Source organism: Palaemon carinicauda, chromosome 43 (assembly GCF_036898095.1).
Source record: "Palaemon carinicauda isolate YSFRI2023 chromosome 43, ASM3689809v2, whole genome shotgun sequence".
Lineage (NCBI taxonomy): Eukaryota > Metazoa > Arthropoda > Malacostraca > Decapoda > Palaemonidae > Palaemon > Palaemon carinicauda.
In genome coordinates this window covers 20,221,870-20,244,814 of record NC_090767.1, presented here as the reverse complement: position 1 = coordinate 20,244,814, position 22,945 = coordinate 20,221,870, and the positions used below count along the sequence as shown (strand labels likewise).

General features: G+C 41.7%; 2 protein-coding genes across 25 annotated transcripts in view; both read left to right on the top strand.

Moving 5' to 3' along the window:
* LOC137633427 (uncharacterized) overlaps nucleotides 1-22,945 on the top strand; it is a 257,530-nt gene that overhangs the window by 147,790 nt on the left and 86,795 nt on the right. The window lies entirely within an intron of this gene.
* The window catches only part of LOC137633436 (cAMP-dependent protein kinase catalytic subunit PRKX-like), a 44,570-nt gene continuing 32,106 nt past the window's right edge, over nucleotides 10,482-22,945 (top strand). Inside the window, exons 1-3 of one of the 4 annotated variants that reach the window (XM_068365733.1) lie at nucleotides 10,483-10,626; nucleotides 14,665-14,943; nucleotides 16,906-17,051. The gene's annotated coding sequence lies outside the window, so the exon portion shown is untranslated. Of the gene's footprint in view, nucleotides 10,627-14,664; nucleotides 14,944-16,900; nucleotides 17,052-22,945 lie in introns of all 4 variants that reach the window. The other 3 variants (XM_068365734.1, XM_068365735.1, XM_068365736.1) reach the window with 3 other exon arrangements.

The window sequence follows — 22,945 nt, the reverse complement described above, 5'->3', positions numbered from 1 at the left end:
ACAAAGACAGAAGAAGATTCGGACTTAAGAAGTCGAGTGGGACTTCCTGATGAGGATTGTTCTTGTCGAGCCACCCGGCAAGATCGTTTCGGACCTCCTGTGATACCGGCACAAGATGTAACGGGAGATGATTGCTTGCTACCCAGTGATCCTTCAGGCACTACTGAAGGGATATCTGGTGGAAAAACCCTAGGAGAATAAGCTACTCTTATACAGACCGATGTCTGAGATGTTGCCAATGTTAAACTGGAGCAGCTGTCTTTGACAGGAACAGTCGTGCAACCTCCCCAAGCTTGCCGATGCCATCGTCTATGGGAAAATGTCTGCTGCTGCTGAGTCTATCAGCATGCCCAGGTACTTCACACCCTCTACTTGGGTATATTTTAACTTTTCCCAGTTTACCGCAATCCCCAGATCGTGGAAAAGTGCAAAAAGTCGATCTCGATTCTGAAGCAACTGTCTCTTTGAAGAGGCCAGGATCAACCAGTCGTTGAGATACACCAGCAGTCTCATCCTTCACGAGTGGGCCCAAGCGGCTACCACAATGTACACCAGAGTGAACACCTGAGGAGCCACACACAGTCTGAAAAATAGTCTTGAACTTCTCCCCCAACAATGCCAAAAATAGGGAGAAGTGAACTTGAACTATGATAAACTACCAAAGAAATCTTAAGTCATGAAGTAATAATAAAAATAGGGGGAAACTTATCGAGCAAGTAAACTTTTCAGAATTAATATAAATAGGAAAAACACTTAAACAAGAATAACAGAAAGAAACCAAACAGATAAAAAAATAACAGAAATAGGAGGGAATAGAATTAATGCTACATTTCGGCTATGAAAGGTTGCGTTCTCATTTACTTGAATTTCCTTCAATTAGTAACTTGCTAAAGCGTTTGAAGTTTTGTTTATTTATTTGAAATGTGTATTTTCTATTACTATTATTATTATTATCATTACTTGCTAGGCTAAAACCGTAGTTAGAAAAGCAGGATGCTATAAGCTCAGGGGCTTCAACAGGGAAATACTTTACTTTTACAGGTTTATTTCTCGCCCTCCATCAGACACTAAAGGTCTGTTCAGGCGGGCCTTGGTGTGTGAAAATAATAATTTCTTTCCAGTTAATATTTTGCTCTGTATCATTATCATGAGGTATTTTCAAGAAGTCTGATGAACAGGCAGATGAAAGTATGCATCTTTCAGATCTACGGAAAGCCTGAAGTCTTACTCTCTGATGGAAGACAGCACAGACCTTACTTTTTCCATCCTGAACTTAAGTGACCGTCAACTCAGCACTCAATAAGGACGTAACTTCAGCCTTGAATCTCTATAAAGGTAGGGCCCCCTTCAGAGTGGAAACTCCGGCTAAGACGTGGCATTCTTTGACATAAAAAAAACTTCCGTAGCCTAGAGAGCAAGATCCTGTTACCTTGTTGGACCTGCTTGAACCAAACAAATTTCCAGATCCACAGATCTGACTATCCACTTGGTCCAACGCAAGGTCAACCAGGGCTTCGATTCAAGAGGGCCACAGAAATGCCGATATACAACCGATGTCCTCCCCGCTGGTGGAACCACCATAGCCTCCCCCAAAGTGTTACATTCACAATGAGTGCCATGACCTCCAGAAAAGAACTCTCCAACTCAGGGTAGGCAGCCTCCGTGGGCATCAAACCGCAGGCCAACATCCCCACGACCTCCTGCCCTGGAGTACTGTCGTCCACTGCAGCGAATGAAGGTGATGCCACATGCTACGGACTCTGCTTCTACTCGTGATTACATCTATTCCATCCCAAGGACAGAACCAGGCGCATAATTTGGAGAAGACAAAGGCCCGGCAAGCCCGGGGCCATGGAAGGAGAACTCCAGCACAAGACAGCTTGGCGCTAGACTCAGCACACAGTAAACCCAGCACCACAGGTCAGGGTTGAGGGACAAGAATGGTATCGTGTTCATGGGCACAATACAAAGAGCCCTTCGACCCACATTCTCCACCTACTACAAGCCCTCTATCATGGCATCAAATGGTGCCACCTTCTCTTCCCAAAGTAAGTCCATGCATAAGAAGGAAGCCGCAACAACTTTCTCATCATGCCTGAAACAGACCAAGAGACAAGCTCCCATCCGTCCCGGCCGACTACCGGAGTAGACGGATCAGCAAAGGCTACCCGGCCCTCTAGCCTCGCTACTGGGATTGCTGGAGTGACAGGGGTTGACAGCATAACCCACCAGGGCACAGCTACTGGGCTACCAGAATGGCCAGTACCAGAACGTAAGCAAGACTCTGGTCCATGGCCCTGCGGGAACCACACGGGTACCATCCACCTATCCCAAGAGAGAGGTCGTGTCCTCGGGGACCAAGTCCCCACGACTACAGCTGGCTTTCCTGGACTTTTGTTACCCCTTCCATAGCAAAGTGGAACAGTCAGGAAGTGAATTATCCAAAGGAATAAATGAAAAAGATAGAGTCAACAGCAGGAGAGAGGTAAGAGCAGCAGCATCTACATCAACCCTTGATGTGGCCAAAGCCAAATTGACCTTGACAGTCAGACGAGCGAGCGAGTGAGTTCCCTTACCAGTCTGTTATTACCAAACTGAGTTGTTAATGATCCAATAGAGATCTCACCTTTGGCAGAGACAATACTTTTGATGAAAAAGATGAAAGGTTTGTATAACCTCAAGAACAATATGCCTCATGTAATATACCACAAAATGACCAGATGTTCTCACGAAACAAACTCCTTAACTTACAGAGACATTTAGCACATGAGTGTAGGCTGTAAGGTAGGTAGGTATTGTAAAGGACAAATTTGGAAATAATTTCTATTTATTATTATTATTATTATTATTATTATCTAAGGTACAACCCTAGTTGGAAAAGCAAGATACTAAAAGCCCAAGGGCTCCAACAGGGAAAAATAGCCCCGTGAGGAAAGGAAATAAGGAAATAAATAAATGATGAGAATAAATTAACAATATATCATTCTAAAAACAGTAACAGCGTCAAAACAGATATGTCATATATAAACTATTAACAACGTCAAAACAGATATGTCATATATAAACTATAAAAAGACTATACAAACACTGAGCTCTTTACAGTGGATACTAGTTCAGCGAATGCTGAAAACTAGCCAAAAAACTTTTTAGACAGGTACAGTACAGTAAAACTACCCACCACTAGTTAGTGGGGGGGGGGGGGGGTGGTAGCAGGGGGGGATTAGTCGCCCTGCTCACACACTCACTAGTTAAGTAACGTCACTTTTTAATTGCAGGCAGGACTTTCCGGATGTGTGAACAGGTGAGGGGATACTCTAAGAATGTCCTCTTGGAGAACTTCCATTCTTCCACTTATAAAAGCTTGCACATGCACAGGAGAGAGTGAGAGCAGAAAAGGGAGCGTGCAAGGAGTAAACACACATAGTTGAGGGCAAGCTCCTGTAGGAGTGCAAGCGTGCACAGTAGCTTGTAGTGGGCGCGAATCCCAGCCTCGGGTGAATGGACGAGGGTGCGCTCCTGTTTATTGTCTTCTCTCTGTCTTTGGTGAAGGAAAAAGAAAAAGTAAGCATTATGTAAGTAACTCCAATCGATCGGTCTACTTGAACTTCCTAGTTCATAGATGGAAAATGAAGGTTGGGGACCCTTCATCTCGACCTACAGAGAGAAGAGACGAAGGAGAGAGATTGAGGCAAAAAAGGAGGAGAAACTTGCAGCTCTCCTTGAAAGGTCTTTCAGGCTGACGACGATGTTCCAGCTGGGGAGAAAAAAAAATAAAAATAAAAACAACAACAACAACAACAACAGCAACAACGGCACAATCAGGTAAACGTTCAGGAATGGGAAGACAGAAAAGGAAAGAAGTTGGCAGCAAAAACTTTTTCCTTTAACGGATCACATCGATACTAATGACTTCCAATATTCTCAGGATTACGTTGTCAAAGAAAAGAAAAACTGTCTAGAGGGAACAACAAAGTGGAATCAGCCGAATAAACCGACAACTAATACTGCTACAGTTATCAAGAAACTGCTAAACGTTTCTTCTTCCAGAAAACCCTCGCAGAATACGATTGTCCAACCAATTATCTAGAGGATTAAAACAGCCAGTTGAGAGCGCAAGAACCAACAATCATTATTATTACTAGCTAAGCTATAACCCTAGTTGGAAAAGCATGATGCTATAAGCCCAAGGCCTTCAACGAGGAAAAGTAACCCAGTGAGAAAAGGAAATAGAGATAAACTACAAGAGAAGTAATAAACAATCAAAATAAAATACTTTAAGAACAGTAACAACATTAAATTAGATCCTCCATGAATAACCTATGAAAACTTCAAAACAACAAAAGGAAGAGAAATAAGATAGAATAGTATGCCCGTGTGTACCCTCAAAATAGTATAAGACCATGGTAAGGAGACAGTAGCACTACCCAAGACTAGAGAACAATGGTTTGATTTTGGAGTGTCCTTCTCCTAGAAGAGCTGCTTACCATGAGTTAAGAGTCTCTCTTCTAACTTTACAGAGTGGAAAGTATCCCTTGAGTAACTACAGCTATTGAAAACAAAGTGAGAGCCCAGTGACATATGTCAGGTTGGTAGGGTCTCCTTGCCAATAGGCAGTAACTAGCGCCACCTCGGTAAACTTCTAAAAGTTCTGAAAGCACATTCCTATCAAAGGGTTTGCATTTGTGTAGGAATAAATACTCGGTCGATTCGCATTTCATTTTGCACTTATTTAAATCATTTCTCATTTCTTTCTTTTGAAAGTTCCCCAGTCTTAAGTTATAAGTAAACATCCGTTACCAAATAAACTTAAACACTTCTAAACATCGGTACTTACTTTTCCTGCTCCTCGTAGTTCTCCCGTTTGTCTGCCACGCTCGTTGCGGCCATGGCTAAAGTCTCCGCTTCTGACGGCACAAGAACTTCCCCTCGGGTAAAAAATGATCTTTCCGAGGCGAGAATTTAGGTGTGCGGATAACTGAATCAATGTGACTGTTAATTCTCCCTTATCTGGAAAGACACAATAATGAACAATAGGAATATCATCTTTGGTTATTATTTTCATAATGTTTTTGTAACATTAACATGCGATGAAAAGTGCCATTTACCCTAATCTTTACTGTCATATAAGCAACACTTCATACTATGTTTTCCTACTTATAATACAATCTAGAATTACTGTATAAATACATTACAGAACTGAATAATGTGTACTGTAGTACAATATTCCTAATAATTTTAATTAAGGGCTCCTTGTTTATTTAATGGAACTTTGAACAATTTTAACGGAAATACTTGGAAACCAATATTTTTCAAATTATAGAAATTTTAAAACTAGGATCTTTGTAGTTGGTTAGAACGGACTCTGTGTAAAATTGGTAAAATTAGAGATCAAGTCAGAAAGTTATTTTATTTCACTCTTTACTGTCCTGATCTCAGCGACGAGAGAAGGAAAATAATAGAACTACAGAAGAGGAAAAGGAAAAGAGGAGGAAAAGAAGAAGATATTAGGAAACGTTCTGTTTAAGGAAGAAGGAATAGTGGAAAGAAAAGAATACTGTATATATACCTGATGTGGGAAAAAAAGGATTAAAGAAAATAAAAGAACTAGAATAGAGAAGACAAGTAAGGATGGAAAGGCAAAACCCTCCGCCCAGCAACGGATCAGAATGGATAGAGAATATAGGTTTTCCAGTAGTAAATAATGTGCTCCGTCCGAAACTGACGTTCATTGTTAAATTGCATAAGTAATGACTAAATAAACCCTTATTTAATAAGGGAAACAGGAGCCTTTGCATATCAGCGGCCAGTTCCTCCCACGTGCATAGAAAATGGGAATTTTCTTCCCATTTTCTAGTCGTTCGTAAGATGTGGACGTTGTACAATATAAACTGTGGCCATTTTTCTGCAGAACGTCTACACGAGAACACCACATAACCTAACCTAATAGCCATGTCCTAACCTACTTAAGGGAGGGCTAACGCCCCCTGCGAACCCCCTTCCCAGGGAATCAAACGCAAGAGCACCACATAACCCGAGGTTCCGCAACCTAACCTAACCTAGGAGCCATGTTTTTACCTACTTACCTATGGGGGAGGTTGTGACCCCCTTAGGACTCTAGTACCCTCAGTTTACCATAATACAAAAGCCTCACTAAATATCCTATTTCATAAATTGTAAATCTATCTTCATAATGTCATATTTCAAAGATATATATTTCCCTCATAAATAAAATTGATTCATTATTATTATTACTGGCTAAGCTACAACCCTAATTGGAAAATCAGGATGCTATAAGACTCATAAGGATCCCATTAAGGAAAAATAGCCCAGTGAGGAAAGGAAACAAGGAAAATAATAACAGACGTTTAAGAACAATAACAATAATAAAATAATTCTTTCGTATATAAACTATAAAAACTTCAAAATAACGAGAGGAAAAGAAACAAGATAAAAGTAAATAAAATAGTAAAAAATCGTCAAAAATATGTACAGCTGGCTTCACTAATTCTGGTATACTTCACGACAAGCTCAGGAGACGTCAGTGTGCCGGAATTAGTGAAGGCCAACTGTACATAGCTTAAACTAGCCTTGTTTCGACTAACATCACCAGCTCACATATAGTAGAAGGGTGTGGTCTAAATCACCATCACTTTAGACATAACAATTACACAAACTAACGTTAAAACTGACCTGTACCAGGAAGTTACAGCCATGAAATGACGTACAGGAGTTTTCCCGTGTCTGTAACGATACAGGAAGTTACAGGAAAGTGACGTCATTCGTTAAAATAGGCTTCGTACCGTTATCGCATTTCGCCGAGTCACTCTGATCACTGTTATTGTTTGTCAGCTGATCGCTGGCGTTCCAGCGAGTGAAACGAGCAGTGTTCTTTTTCACTATTTCTTCTAATTAATATATATTTTGTAATGCTTTGGATAAAATTATTAATTTTAATATATAATTAATATTAATATTTATTTTTTGTTATCAATTTCACATATATTATGTTATTTACGCTTATTATTTTAACGAGATAGAACTGTTCTTTTTAAATAAATCTTCTAATTATTATATATTTTGTTATTATTTCAATACCATTATATCTATTAACATCTAATTAATATTATTTCTTATTTTTTATTATTAATTTCACATATATTATGTTTATTTAGGCTTACTTTGAATGTTAGAACTGACGTCCCAGCGAGTTAGCGAGCAGTAAGCGTTCCTTTTAATGATTTCTTCCAATAAATATATATTTTCTAATGCTTTCAATAAGATTATATCTTTTAATATCTAATTAATGTTAATTCTTGTTTTTTCATTATGAATTTCACATATATATTGTTTATTTAGCTTATTGTTTAAGGGCTAGGCGGCAAGCCAGCAACCAAATGTTGGGGTGGCCACACCGGAACCGCCACACCTCTCTTCAACTCTTGCCTCCTCACTAGAAGACCCAGCTGATAGCCTTCCTCGTCAACATGACGATGGTGTTTGAGTAGGAAATGACTTCCCATTGAAAATCGTTATTTTAATCTGAACTATGAATTACACAAGAGTCTGGAGTCACGATTTTAATAAACAGAGAAGGGAAAATAAGTTAATTTTGAAATGAATGTTGCCAGTCTCGTTTGTACGGCGACAGATTTAATGAATATCTGCATATTTCACAAGTCTTTTGATTCCTTGATGGGAACATCCTTCCTGGATTCAGACTAAAAAAAACAAACGTCGAACTATAGACAACCTCAATCTCTTTTTTACCAGCTATTATAATTGCTTCAGATATGATAAAGTTCACGAAAAATCATTGTCCCTTTCATTCCAGAATTAACTAGCATTTGCATAAGATATATTGTTTAAATGTACATACGATTCTTTTCACATTTGAAATTCTCTCTCTCTCTCTCTCTCTCTCTCTCTCTCTCTCTCTCTCTCTCTCTTATATATATATATATATATATATATATATATATATATATATATATATATATATATATATATACATATATATATATATATATATATATATATATATATATATATATATATATATATATATATAACTAAATGGTAATTAAATAGGTTGCAAAGCACAAAAAAGCGTAGGCCTACCCACTATTTTATTACCATCCATTAGCAGTTGATTGCCATAACTTCCATTTATTTAATCCATTTTTGCTCTCCGAAACACCTCCCAATGAATTGTTGATTAGTAATGGCTAGAAACGAACAACTGAACGTGTACCCCTTCAGGAACTGATGAAAAATGGCGTAATCTTGGGCGAAGACGCTCAAGCCGCCGCGATTTTTTAAAACATGAAACATAGTCTGGCGGCAACTGCAGCGGCTTGAGGCTTCCCGCGTCTCCTATCTGGCCACCTACATAAGATACTTAAGGTTTCAATTATCAGCTGGAACCTCTTGCCGCTAACCTCCCCGCTAGCCGCGCTTGGTCTGGCCGGGCCCTGATAGTGTTTTACCCAAATATCTAACAAACCGGCTTGTGAATTTCCATGAAACTACAGCAATGAATGTTTGAAACATTGGCCTAATTTGTGGTGGTACAATGAATTGACAGATGTGCTTAATTAACCCGTTTACTCTTAGAAAGAAAGAGGAACTTCTTCCCTTCCCTCAGAGCATTTCGAAGAAGTGGTACTTAATCACGTAACTGTGACGCAGAGGTTCCCCCAACCCTCCTTCGGTGTTTACACCTAAGTCTATCCTAGTACTCCTCCCCCCCCCCCCCCTTCCTTCTTGCCTTCACTCCCATTGTTATTAGGCTACCGAGTAAATCCCTGTTAGGAAAGACTGTGTACTGCACTTATAAAATGAGCCGGAAGAGCAATAAAATGTTTTATGGTGGTAGATAATGATTAGATGGTTAACACAAATTATCAAACATAATAGAAGAGGTTTAAAACAGGGGTGTGGAACCTACTTGGACTCCTACAAATTTTAGATTTGCAACTAAGAAATAAAATAAAAACATTAGTAGAAATAGAAAACAATTATTTTTCCTTGAGAGAGTTGTATATTTGGAATGATGTTATTGGGGCAAGACTGGAGCAGGATTCAGAAATAATTTCACCGACTTTGACTCCTACCTCAGAGCCCTTTTAGTACATCCAAGGTAGGCCTAATCATCGGCAGCAGTTGTAGTAGTAGCTCTGAACTATTTCATAAAGATTCGACTTTAGTCATGGCAAATATGTTGCTTTGTCCTCGCCATTGCAAAACTACAATTGCGCTGAAACTCTTCACCATTTACAACAGAGAGAAAGAAAGAAACCACCTGAAAATTAGTATGAATCAGTAAGAAAAGTATGACTTTAATAAGTACATGATATATTGCAATATACTACTAGCCATATATATATATATATATACTGTATATGATTTCAAAATTTATCAAATGGCCGATGTCAATGCCCTTATATGAAACATCTTTTAGAAGTCCACCTTCTAAGGAATTCAAGCTACTCTCTCTAGTGAAATTTATATGATAAATTATATCAAACAATGCTCTCTGTCATTTTCTTCCTGGCAATTGGTGTATTGAGTAACCTGTGTTGTATGGAAGAATGAGTCCTACGGCTTAACCTAAAGAAAACTATATTTCTATTGCTTTACCAACACTCGCTTGAAGTGCGAAGTGTAGGGTTAGCATGGCTTCTTTCGTCTCCTGTCATAAGTCTCATTCTTGATCTTCAATGTAAGTGAGTGGGTAAGATATGAAACGTTGGTCTTGTGTTTAGGTAAAGTCTAAAGTATGTTGAACTCTTACTGACAAAGAATTTCGTATTGCTTGGGGTAGGAGGTCATATGACAATTATCTATGGAGTTAAACAGGCGTTTAACAATTCGGGGGATGGGAGGTACAGGGGAAGAAACGTTATAACAACGTCACTGAGGGACGTCATCACTTTTGTGAATGTGTGGGTGGCTAAGACTGGCTTTAGCCTTATTTCCTTAAGTAAAAACGTTAATGAAACATAAATGGCAATGCACAGTACTTTCCAAAATTAGGCCATTGTATGAAGCGCTCCCTGCTTTGATATCATGGAAATCCATCAGTTATTTTAGGAGTTATTAAAAAAAAAAACTATTACACGGCCTCTGGAAACGATATTGATGTTTAATTCTCCTATATAATCTTTTCTACCATTAGCATTCACAAAATTCAATTTTGTCATCTCTGCTTTCTTTTCTTCTACTTTTCTTTTGATTTCATTTGTTCATTTACTTTTTACTTCTGTTTTGAGTTATATCATCTCGGCTTTCTTTTATTTTTCTTTTAATTTCATTTCCACTTTATATTTTACTTCTTTTTTGAGTTCTTCCATCTCGGCTTTCTTCTAATTTTCTTTTAATTTCATTTGCTACTTTACTTTTTACTCCTTTTTTGAGTTCTTGCTCATGTGGACTCAGTCGGAGGAGAGCCGTTACAAAAGTCACTCGTGTTGATCAGCTGTTACTACTACGGTAACCAAAACATCTGCCTCCTGTCGCAGCCAGTTTCCATAAAATGTTTTTAACGTTTTAAGAAATATTCATTAGACAAATATACAAATATACATAAATATACAAGATGACAAAGGTTAAGATTTCAACTTTGTGGTTCGTATAGTGAAATTTGTGTTTATTTAATGATAAATAGGTCATTTAACATATTGAGTGGCCCCCCTAAGATTCCGGTATTTGACCCTGTTTGGTTTCATTGTAGTGTATTACAGGGCAATGTACTTTTTATATATTGTGTAATAGTTATATGGGAAAATTATTTAATATACGGTATGTGTACCATTCATCGTCATCGTTGGTAGTACTGTGAATCATTGGTAACGTTGCTAATGTTATATCGTTCTTTCTCAGTACATTCGTTTAAGAGAAGTGACAACGTTGAACAAGTTCTTATATTTAAATATTTTAACACAACATATTTGGTAAATTTGTATTGTATTACAGGGTGTGATTTTCGCACAGAAAATATACGATTTCCTATAGTAAATAACGTGATTTAACCTACGGGGGCTATGCTCTCCTCCCGATCCCCCTCTAGACAGTCGTATACTTAACTTACGCTAAGACGAAATCTCCACCTTGTGTTTACTTCCTAACTGACTTCATTCTTGGGTGCCTTTGTATATCAGCGGCCAGTTCCTTGTGCGTGCATAGAAAATGGGAATTTTGTTCCCATTTTAGTCTGTGTCTCTGCAAAACCTCTACACAAGAACACCTAAACTTTACTCCCTCATTTAACCTACAAGCCGTGCCCGTGCCTACTTAACCTAAGGGGGGGGGGGTGGCTGTTGCGCCTGCCTACCCCCTAACACTGCCATATACTTAACCGGCTGTCATCACACATACTGGGGGCCGCTATCATACATACTCCCCTATACTTGAAAATGGGCCTTTGTATGTCGATCATTTTGTGGCCCCTCTGTTCTGACAAGCGGAGATCTTGCAATACGCACATTAGCCGAGTGGGTTAATCATATCTCATATAGTTTATCTATTTCCTTTCCTCACTGGGCTATTTTTCCCTTTTGGAGCCCTTGGGCTTATAGCATCTTGCTTTATCAACGTGGGTTGTAGCTTAGCTGATAATAATAATAACAAAAAAGGTTTGGGGCTGAATGTATGATAGTGGCCACCTGTATGTATAATGACGGCCGACTAAGAAAAATGTACCAGTGTAAGTGGGGTTGCAGGAGGCCATTAACCCCCCATTAGGTAAGTAGGTAAGGACTCAGCTTGTAGGTTAGGTTAGGTGGGGAAGTTTAAGTTAGGTGGTGTCCATTTTCTATGCAAGTTGGAGGAACTGGCTGCTTATATACAAAGGCTCCTGTGTTTGTCGGACATTTCTTCAAGGGTAATATAAGATACTGTTTTAGTTCTAGGCAAGGAGACCCTACATGTGATACGTTCTTCGGGTAAGATTTCCATTTGAAATTATTAAACATAAGATAAGGAAAATGGTGAGATTATGAAAAGTCAATACAAACAATAAAGAAAAAAGTAACATGATTTTTTTAGGAATAAAGCTGGAATGGAGACAAGATAGAATTACTCAATCTTAGTTGTAAGAACACCCACTATAGTGTCTGACCATGTAACAGGTGGAGTTGCAAGTACTCTTGGTGGAATGTCTGTTGTGCCATTTTGTTTAGTTATTCACTAACTGGTCAAGCTTGGTGTAAGTGTGATACCACTTTGTGAAACAAGTTATTGGTACGACATTGTAGAGCTAGTTTTGTGGTCGAGTCCTTCTGTACAAATACGGTACACACAAGACTAAACATCAGCTGGCTGTTCTTCTGTACTTCCTAACACACACACGCCAAAACACCTGAGCCTTTACCCTACTCAAAACAGTAACTTTATAATACTTTATTAAAGGTTTACCATCCAGTCACTTTATAGGGCAATGTCTGATGAAAGGTAGAGATACATTTATGTCGTTTATCTAACAATTCTGTTCTCGTGTACGAACACTTCTGCAGTGCTCGCTTTGAGACAATCCTGTGTCAGGATTCACTTTCAGTTGCTCGGAACTCCTTACTGTAACTCTTCCGTAGATCAATGAGATCTTTTTTCCCCCTTTTTGTGTAACTTTTTTCGTAGTTTGCTTATTGTTGGGGACGGTATGGTCTGTGGAGTGTCGATACAAATCTGTTCTCTCTGTATTGATCGTGGCTGCTAAATTTAGTATTTGCAGTAATTAGTTGTGGTTGCAACAACGCTGCAGTATCCACAAATAAATACGACAATCGCTGGTTATTAAACAAGCAGATCTTCGAACACTTATGTACACTATTGTGTACAAAGGCCCCTTGTACACTGTGTACACACAAACAATTTCTCTTTCTTTCATTGGACTTGATGCTACATTTCACAAAAATTTTTTGAAGTGTTTGTTTCTCGACACTTGAAGGGAATAGCAGCACGCTGTAGGGGGTATTTCTTCTGTCATTTCGAAAGTCTTTGGTGCAGGGTTTATAAGAAAGGTCTCCGGGCCTTTCCTATACCCTAGCTGCACTGCTCACAACTTCCCAGAAGGGAGAAAAATATTACAATGTACTGGACTAGTGTATGTGCCCCGTCAAAAGTGATTGCTAAATATTTAGATTTGTACACATGCACTCTCTCTCACCAGAGTATGGCTACACCATCGCCCCCTAAGTAGTTATACATCTGAAAATGCTGCAGAGTGTGGCAGGAAAGCATGTAAGTAAGTAAACGATTTGAGAAATAATAAACAATTGAAATAAGATATTTTAAAAACAGTGACATCATCAAAAGAGATATTTCTTACGTAAACTATAAGAAGACTTATGTCAGCCTGTTCAACCTTCGGGTAATGCATGCAGCACCCCAACCTTGCAAGCTCTCCAAAGAGTTTGATAGAACACATGGTATCAATAACGATAGATAATGCTTCCATTTGTGACCAAAGTTACAAAGGGTTCTTGTTCACAAACCCATCTCAAGAAGGTACATTTACAGGAGTAGAGGAAGTGACAGAGCTGTGAGCGTGATTTTCAGACATGAGTACTGTAACAGTTGGACACTACGGGGTGACAGGACTGCCCCAAATTCGCTCACATGAAGTCGGAATATCAAATCTATGTTGGCTCTCAGGAAGATCCGAGGTGGTTTTCACAAAGACATTGATCTCTTAGTAACTGAAGACCTTTGCTGTCCAGCACCTATGGGAGCCCCCACAGGTTCCCAGATACGTTTATCCTCGAACTGTTGGTAGAGGCTCACGTAGCAAACCTTTCTCCTTCAGGACACAAGAAACGTCTGTAAGTCCAGAATTATATGTAAAATTGACTGGCCTTTTCTCTTCTTTCTTTCTTCCCCTTCCTTTTGGGTTGCAGCAGTCACTCTGTTGTTTGCTGGACCAGACAATGGACTCAGCTGGGCCGTGTGATCGGGGGAGGATGTTTTCTTATAACTACACATTTAGACAGCGTATAATCCACACAAACATGGATTCTTCCCTAACTGTCTGCCAGTCCCTGATATTGACCTCACCTAACCCTTTCCTCAACTCCACGTCCAAGTCATTGGGAGATGGACAGGCAGGAGGAGGCATCACTTCCACTCCTCCACACGATGAAAGTGCTTTTGACGTTTCCCAGGAAAGTAAACTGGCCAGTTTGGTGATAGAGACTTCTCCCACCTTAGGATAAGTCTCCTATTAAAGGAAAAGGTGGTTTGTATAATTAGGAAACTTACAAATTACTTTTTGAATTTTGAGATTTTACTTAAGGTAGACTCTACGAGACAGTTGAAATCTATATGATTGATGGACATCCCTTTGATGTTTTAATTATGAACAATAATATCTTATACACCTTTTTTATATTCTTCATTGCTTAAGAAATGTAGAACAAAAGTACCGAAACTAACTTACTGCCACATATTTTGTACAATTTAAATTTCATGATTTTAAATGGAAGGAAAAATGACTCTAATAGCAAAGGCGTGGAGTTCCTTTTTTGGGTTATAGAATGTCTAAGAGGTTTTGCGAGTCTTAGGAATAATGAATGAATTATTGGGAGGTATGTCAGTATTGATGATTGTGTCATTTCTGGTGTCATGAATTAATGAAAATGTCAATACTTTATTCAACATTTGGCGTTTCAGGTGGAGGGAAGCCGTCCCAGGGAGGTGGCAAGGCATTAGGAACCACATCTGGATTGTCCCAAGATGACACCGGCATCCTCTATCAGACCCACGATGCAGCTGAGCTTCCGCTGGGTGACGGCGAAGAGCCAGCGTCGAAAGCGAAGAGACAGGAGACCAAAAGATGCGAATACGCGAGTGCCAGTCTGAAGTGATCAATGAGGCGAAATGCCAAAGAAACCAGGATTGAGTCCAGAATGAATTCTTGTTCATATACTCGTCCAACAATAATATAAAAAGGTGAATACTGTACTTCTGTTACTTTTAGAAGGTAATGGTATATCTAGATTAGTAATTTATAGTCTCTGCATATCACTTGGAGGATCGTTGATGCTGTTCTTAAACCGAAGTTTAGCGGTTCTTGTTCTTGCAGTTGGCAGTGTGAGGAAGTATTATCGACGGTAAAAATTAATGCTGGGATGTTTGAGTATTCTTTGTTGTTTGTTAAAGTTCCCGTTACACTTCTAGAGCAGAAATATAAAGTACTGCATACAGTATTACTTAGCCTTACGTCATTAATTAATTTCTCATACACGTTCTGAACGTGAAAATGTACAGTACGTCAGATTTGTGTGATTAGCGTGTGCCATTCTACAAATAACTCCAAATTGCCTCTAATTTAAGTAATTAGTTTGTGTGTCCACCATTCTACAAACCATTTACAATTACGTTTGATTTGAATGATTAGCTTGTGCATCTGCTATCGTACAAAGAACATCCAATTACTGTACCTCTAATTTAGGTAATTAAGGGCTGCACGTGCTATTCTACAAACCACCCTCGGTGTTAAGTACCTTTTATGGAATTCATCTCCAACAAAGAGTTATATTCAGTGAAATATAATCTTTTTGTGCTTGTATGCAAACCATTGTCCACTGAATAGGAGTAAGATTTTGGCTTTATGTAGAAGCTTATAGACGATGGTTTTGAAATTATAAAAATGTAACAAAAATACTGACCAAAATGTATCAAGGCAAATGTTGTTAATCATTACTTCAATGGAAATATCACAACAAATCTATCGCCTTCAAATCTAATTCATGAGAACTATGGACCCAATGCAAAATGCCAATAAGAACATCACAGTATATCAACTCAAATTTTCTCTTCCTGCAAGAGTTCCGTCACTTGCTTCTTTGAACTGCGATACCAGAGAACCTGAATTGGATCAATCAGTCGATTCCGTCCTTATCTTATCATGTAGACAAGATTCATGATATTTCCTGCACAGTATAGACGCTGATATGTGGTTAGAGGAATTGAATTGGATGCCATTGGAATAAAAGTCTTAACGGAGTATTAGTAGCAGTTACTGTCTGTCGGAGCACTCATTTCAAGTTCGAATACAGGGCAGGAAAGAAATTCTTCTTGTTCATAAATTGACCGTTTTCATCATTAGCTTTTTCTGACAGAATTAAAAGTAGGTCCCCCAACCTACTGACATTTGACTTACGAACAAATCCAAGTGAAAATAACAAAAATAAGATAAAGAAATATTGTAATAAAACTTTATTGTATCATTTAATACAATAAGCAAAACGACATTTGTAATAACTTGATATCTATTTCATTAAAACCTGAATGACCTTTTGTACACTCAGATTTTTGGATATTTATTTCACTGGAACGTGCGGCTACTCAGTGTGCTGTGTTGGGGGCTGGATACGGCTTCCCTTCCACCCACCACCACTAACCACCTACACCTTGTTATGATTTTGATAGCAGAGTTACAGCTGCACTTAAATCATACTCCTATTAAATGGCTCAGTTTTGTATAGTAATGAGAATACAAATTATTAGAAAATATGAAAATCTGTGATATATGGAGTTGGTAGAGCACAAATGAGTGGTTTGCACCAGCAATAATGGTCAGAAATGCATCCCACATAAGATAACCAGTTATAAAGTATATTTGGTATATTTGGTAGAATCCAGTGGTTATCATCACGATGAATGTTTTCAGAGGGATTTCTAAGAAAATATCTTATTTGTGATCAACAACAACATTAATAGTAGTGATAATGAGAATAAGGATAAAGATAATTGAAAAATAAGTAGCCAGGTTAGGTAGAATAGTAATAGATAGCAAATTGTTTTAAATTTAGGTTATAAACAGCAATAAACTTGAATAAACATGATTAAAATGATAATCATTAACAAGTTGCCATGTAAGTTAATGAATGTGGCGTCGTTTCAGAACAGATCCCACAATGAGCCAGCTAGATTCACGACCGTCTTCGGCAGGGGCCTTGGTGGTTTCAGAAACCGACAACAACGTCTTCAAAAAACTCGTCGTGTCTCCTACGAGGAAGAGGAAGAAAGTGTTGGACAAAGACACTTTTGTGAAAGTAAGGAGAAGGTATTTGACTTACGAATACTTATGAATATTCAGAGATACTCACACAAATCCAACTGGAATTGTATATCTCAGATATTGTATCCAAGTTCATAATGAAATACTCTAGTCAAACAATTTATTATTTAATGCATTAAGCAAGAAGACATTTGTAGTATGAAATTTTACTTGGTTCCGTAACTGAAATACAAACCTTAGCTATTTAAAGTGGGTAATTACTTTCGCGTAGCTGAAAGGACGAGCCATAAACATTTAACGAGGGATTATTACCCCACCGCTAGTTAGCGGGGGGTAGGGAGGGTAGTTAGCTACCCTCCCCCCTCACACACCTGTGTTGTAACTCCACTTTTACTTTGGCTCGGGTGGTGATCGGACGTGTCCGCTTTCACCCTCGCCTCTTTGACAGCCATTAATCATTGCTTTTTCTTTCTTTTTCTCAGAGTGTTGTGAAGTTGGCCTCTACAATGCGGAAGTGCCCTGGTTTACCTGACCGCCCTTGTGGGACCTTCATGTCTTCCATCGAGACGGATCCTCACATCTTATGCCCTTATTGTAGGGGTCAGCGGTGTGAAAGTGATAATGTTTGTATGGAATGTAGGGAGTGGCCTACCTCACAGTGGGAGAGGTTTTCTCAGCGCCGGAAGAAGAAGTCCAAACGGGATATTTCTCCTTCAAAGGTTTCTTTGAAAAAGGAAAATCCTAAGGACTCTTCTTCCGTAACCCAAACCTCCTCTGAAGCTCCCACTTGGTCAGCCTCTCGTGAGAGGCCATCGAGTGGTAGCGTAGGCCGTACTGTTGTTGACCGATCTCGGGGTTTGGGAGAGGGATTTGCCTCCCATAGCAAGGCAGCTCCTCCTCCTCCCCCAGGGGAGGATTTAATTATTTCTCCTGTTAATAATGATCTTTTGCAGCTTTGGGCTTCCTTGGGGCTTCAGGGTTCGCCCTCCAAGGAAGCCCTGTTTGACATGATCAGGTTGGGAGCAGCTGTCAAACAGTCACCGGCGGTAGCAGAGGTTGACCCTCTGTCTATTGTCGAGGCTGTTGTGGCAGACGCTTCCAATGAGAGTGTTCAAACCCCTGCTCCTGTTGTAGCTGAAGGCTTAGCTCCCCCCTCCGAACATCCTTCGAGGGAGGATCTAAGTCCAACGGTCTCTCCTGTGGGTGTTTCTCCCCCCCGGGGGAGTGCACTGACAGAGACTCCTCTTCGGAGGACTGGCGATGGTTTGCCTGCTGCTCCCAGAAGACGCATCCGACGTAAGGCTCGCCTTCCTCTTCGTCGCCGAGGTCTTCCTTCTCCTCACAAGGGTGTTAGGAGGCACCTCTTCGGATCTTCATCCTCGCAGTCCCCCGCAGAGGAACTTCGTCTTTCAGCTACCGTTACTGCCACGTCCTTGGACCTGGACCTCTCCGCAGATCGTTCGCGATCTCCCACGCCTGCCAGACCTGCTGACATGCCTTCACCTTTCCTGGCAGCTTACGCGCTGTGGGCGCCCACACATCCCGTTTTCAAACGGACACCGATCCCTTCGGGGCAAAAGGGGCTTTCAACATTGTGTGTAAGTCCCTTAAGCGCCAGGTTTCCCCTGTGCGCCAACGTTCGCCTGCGCACTACTGCGCGCAAGCGCTCACCGGTTGCTGCCTCTTCTCGCCAGCGCTCTCCTGCACGCCGATCTCCTGTTCGCCTTGCAGTTCCAGAGATTACGCGCCCACGATCTCCTGCTCGCCAATGGACCTCTGCGCGCCCTCGGCCTGATACACGCCGTGGACGTCCTCGGTCTCTTGCTCGTCAGCGATCTCCTGCTTATCAGCGATCTTTTGCGCGCCAGCGCTCTCCTGCTCGCCAGCGCTCTCCTGCTCGCCAACGCTTGCCTGCTCGTCATCGCTCGCCTGCTCGCCCTCGATCTTCGGATCAGGGCTCCAAGGAGAAATCTTCTTCCTCTCCTGCTCGCCAGCGCTCCCCTCCACGATCACCAACTCACCATCAGACCTCGCCTGCTCGCCATCCCTTGCATACGCACCATCCCCCGCAGTCTCCATCGCGCGCCCACGCGCCACTGCCAGAACTTCGGTTCCTGACAAGCACCCTTCTGCGCGCCTGCGCTATAGAGATATTCGTCCTGCACGCACGCGCCTTACGGCTTCGCCCTTACGGAGCGTTCATCATCGTGTGGCTGCACTCCATCCGTGGTCTCAGGAACGCGCACCAATCTCCACAGAGCCTTTCCATCAGACGACAGGATAGCAAGGCTGAGGATGGTTGCAAAGCCTTTCCTCAGTCGAGAAGACCTTCCAGCCCAATCGTGGTTACGTCTGTTAGGTCACCTAGCCTCCCTGGCCCGTCTAGTTCCCAACGGCCGACTCAGGATGAAATCTCTGCAGTGGCGGCTCAAGTCCCGGTGGGATCAAGGCATCGATTCCCCGGACTTCCTGGTCTCAATAGGACCTGCGGAACGGATGGACCTGCTGTGGTGGCTGGCCGACGACAACCTCAGAAAGGGAGTGGATCTTCTCGTCCTTCCCCCGGATTTGATGCTGTTTTCGGACGTGTCAAAAGAAGGGTGGGGGGCCCACGTTCTGAACCAGAGGGCCTCAGGCGTATGGTCAGAATCAGAAAAGTACCTCCACATCAACCTGCTAGAGCTGAAGGCCGTTTCTCTGGCCCTTCAACAGTTCCAACAGACCCTGGCGGGCCACTCCGTAGTGGTGATGAGTGACAACACCACGGTAGTGGCTTATATCAAAAGGCAGGGAGGCACCTTTTCACAACAGCTATCCCATCTTGCAGTAGAGATACTAAGATGGACCGAAGTCCACTCGATACGTCTACCAGCTCGCTTCATTCCTGGGAAAAGGAATGTGCTCGCCGACAATCTGAGCAGAGCTTCGCAGATAGTGAGTACCGAGTGGTCTTTGGATCCTCAGGTAGCCAACAAAGTCCTGATTTTGTGGGGTTCCCCGACAGTGGATCTGTTCGCGACAGCCTTGGATTTCAAGCTGCCGCTGTACTGCTCCCCAGTCCCGGACCCCAAGGCACTCTGGCAAGATGCCTTCCAACAACGGTGGGACAACATCGACGTCTACGCCTTCCCACCGTTCTGTCTGATGAGAAGGGTGCTCAACAAGACCAGACTATCGGTCAACCTGTCGATGACCTTAATAGCTCCGCTATGGCATCATGCAGAGTGGTTCCCGGACCTTCTGCAGCTCCTGACACAACCCCCGAGAGAGCTTCCCCCACGACACGAGCTACTCAGACAACCACATTGCAACATCTTCCACAGAGCCGTAGCCTCGCTTCGGCTTCACGCCTGGAGACTATCCAGCGTCTCCTCTCTGAGAGAGGCTTTTCGCAACAAGTTGCGGAAAGGATGTCTCGACACCTGCGAAAGTCATCCGCAGGTGTCTACCAGGCGAAGTGGAGAGTCTTCTGTGGTTGGTGTCGTGGGAGGGGTATCTCTCCCCTCGATGCCTCTATTGCAGCAATAGCGGAGTTCCTCGTTTATGTGCGGGAGGAAATGCGCCTTTCGGTCTTGGCGGTGAAAGGCTATCGCTCAGCCTTAAGCCTTGCCTTCAGGCTGAAAGGAATAGACATTTCCTCCTCGCTGGAACTTTCCGTACTTATACGTAGCTACGAGCTTACCTGCCCTCAGTCGGAAGTGAGACCACCTCCTTGGAACGTGGTTTGGGTCCTCAGGGCTCTGAAGAGACCTCCGTTCGAACCATTACGCCAGGCTTCTGATCGTCACCTGACTTGGAAGACGGTGTTCCTGCTCACTTTGGCTTCGGCTAAGCGAGTTAGTGAACTTCATGGTCTCTCGTACGACATCGCCCATTCAAGGGGATGGGGGGAGGTAACGTTCAAGTTCGTCCCTGAATTTGTTGCCAAGACTCGGAACCCTGGAGTTCCGAACCCACGGTTCGACTCCTTCAGGGTTGTGAGTCTCCGCTCTATAACAGATGACCCAGATCATCTGCTACTCTGCCCAGTGAGAAGTCTGAGACGTTATCTGAAGAGAACAGCTGCAGCCCGTCCCCGCGTGCAAGCCCTGTTTGTGAGCACTGGTAGGACGAAGAGGAGGGTCACCAAGAATACCATCTCAGCCTGGATTCGACGCACCATCCATTACGCCTTGAATCCAGACCCTCCTCCGTCACGTCGCCCTAGGGCACATGATGTCAGGGGCATCGCCACGTCCCTGGCCTTTAAGAGAAACTTCTCTGTGACGCAGGAGTCTGGAAGCGTCAGATGACTTTCACAGCCCACTACCTGCAGGACGTGACCCACAGGAGCCTCGATACTTTTTCTATCGGCCCTGTGGTGGCTGCACAACAGCTGGTCTAACCTCAGGCTCCTTCATGGACAGGTAGCAGAAGGTTGAGGGCGTTGTTACCCAGTTTTAGTCTGCGTGAATGAAAGAGTATGTCTGGCCCTTACTTCTTTCTTCATCCTCCCCTCTCTTGGGGAATGCAGCATCCTGGGTCTCTGCATAGCTGACCTCAAACCTCTGCAGATAAACCATGCTTCCTTGTGTTCCTAGTATTAAGTACAATACTATCGCGTCCCCCATACCCTGACGAGGTGGTATGGGAACATTCTAGCCTGGAATTCCATATAAAGGACTTCAGGTCAACTTCCTAGGATGAGTCACACTTCATCTCTCCACACACACTTATGTAGGCCTCTCGTTTCTTGCGTAGCAATAAACTTGTGAGGTGCAGGGACTCTTTTTCTCGAAGTGCTACGCACTCAGATTCTGAGTCCCCAGGTAAGCCAAAGCCATTAAGGCTGGGGACTTTCCACCCTGCCTAAGGGTAAGTCACCCTATGTAAATAGCGTGGTTTGTATTTCGGTTACGGAACAAATGACAAATTCGAAGATAATTTGTATTTTTCCTAACCATACTAACCTTAGCTATTTACACATATTTGCCCGCCAGCCCTGTCCCCCGAGACAAGTCCTACCTCTAAGTGAAGTGAGGCAGCTCACCGGTGTGTGGAGGGGGGAGGGGTAGCTAGCTACCACTCCCCTACCCCCGTGCTAACTAGCGCGGGGGGGTAGTTAAACCCTCGTTAAAACTTTAATGGCTCGTCATTTCAGCTACGCCGAAAGGAAACCCTTTGTAATTAGCTAAGGTTTGTATGGTTAGGAAAAATACAAATTATCTTCGAATTTGTCATATTTATTGTGTTGTGAGCAGAAGGTACATGTTTAGTATCTGCATGTTTTTAGGGCCACAAATGAGAAAGCACACCAGCTTGGATGTTTCATCAGAGTTGAAGTTGTTGGTGGAAAATGGTTAGATCTCATTTTGTCCTCTGGCTTTGCTATATTAGGGCCTTCCAGTCGTAGCTTTAAAGCGAGAAGTCGTTATTATGTGTGGATGACTGGATGAAATCTTGCGGCTTCATTTGGCTTTGTCATCTGAATCAAGACTGAAGGCTATGGGAACTAAGTATAGAAATCTAGATTCAACACCAAGAATGACAAAAAAGATCTTGCATAGACTCAATTCGGGAAATGTCAAGAATGATGAAAAATTCTTGAGGTGAGTTGTGTACAAAACTTCAGTTTAAAGCAATGCAGTCGTACAGTATCTTGGTTTACGAGTTTTCCCATAAAAAATAAAGAAAATTCACATAAATAAACATATGTAATCAGATTTAAAGGTTTCCTAATGTAAATTATCGACAATTTATAACCCCTATCGTCAGAAATAAGTAAAAGATTAGAAATCACAATGAAAAGTAGAAATAGCTGACAAATTAACTCACACTTCCGTACCTTTGGTTGGTGTGAGATGAGAATGACCTTCACTATCACTAACTGAATCATTTGATTTATCCTTTTTTTTTTTACTCATTCAATTTTTATAAGGAACCTTTTTA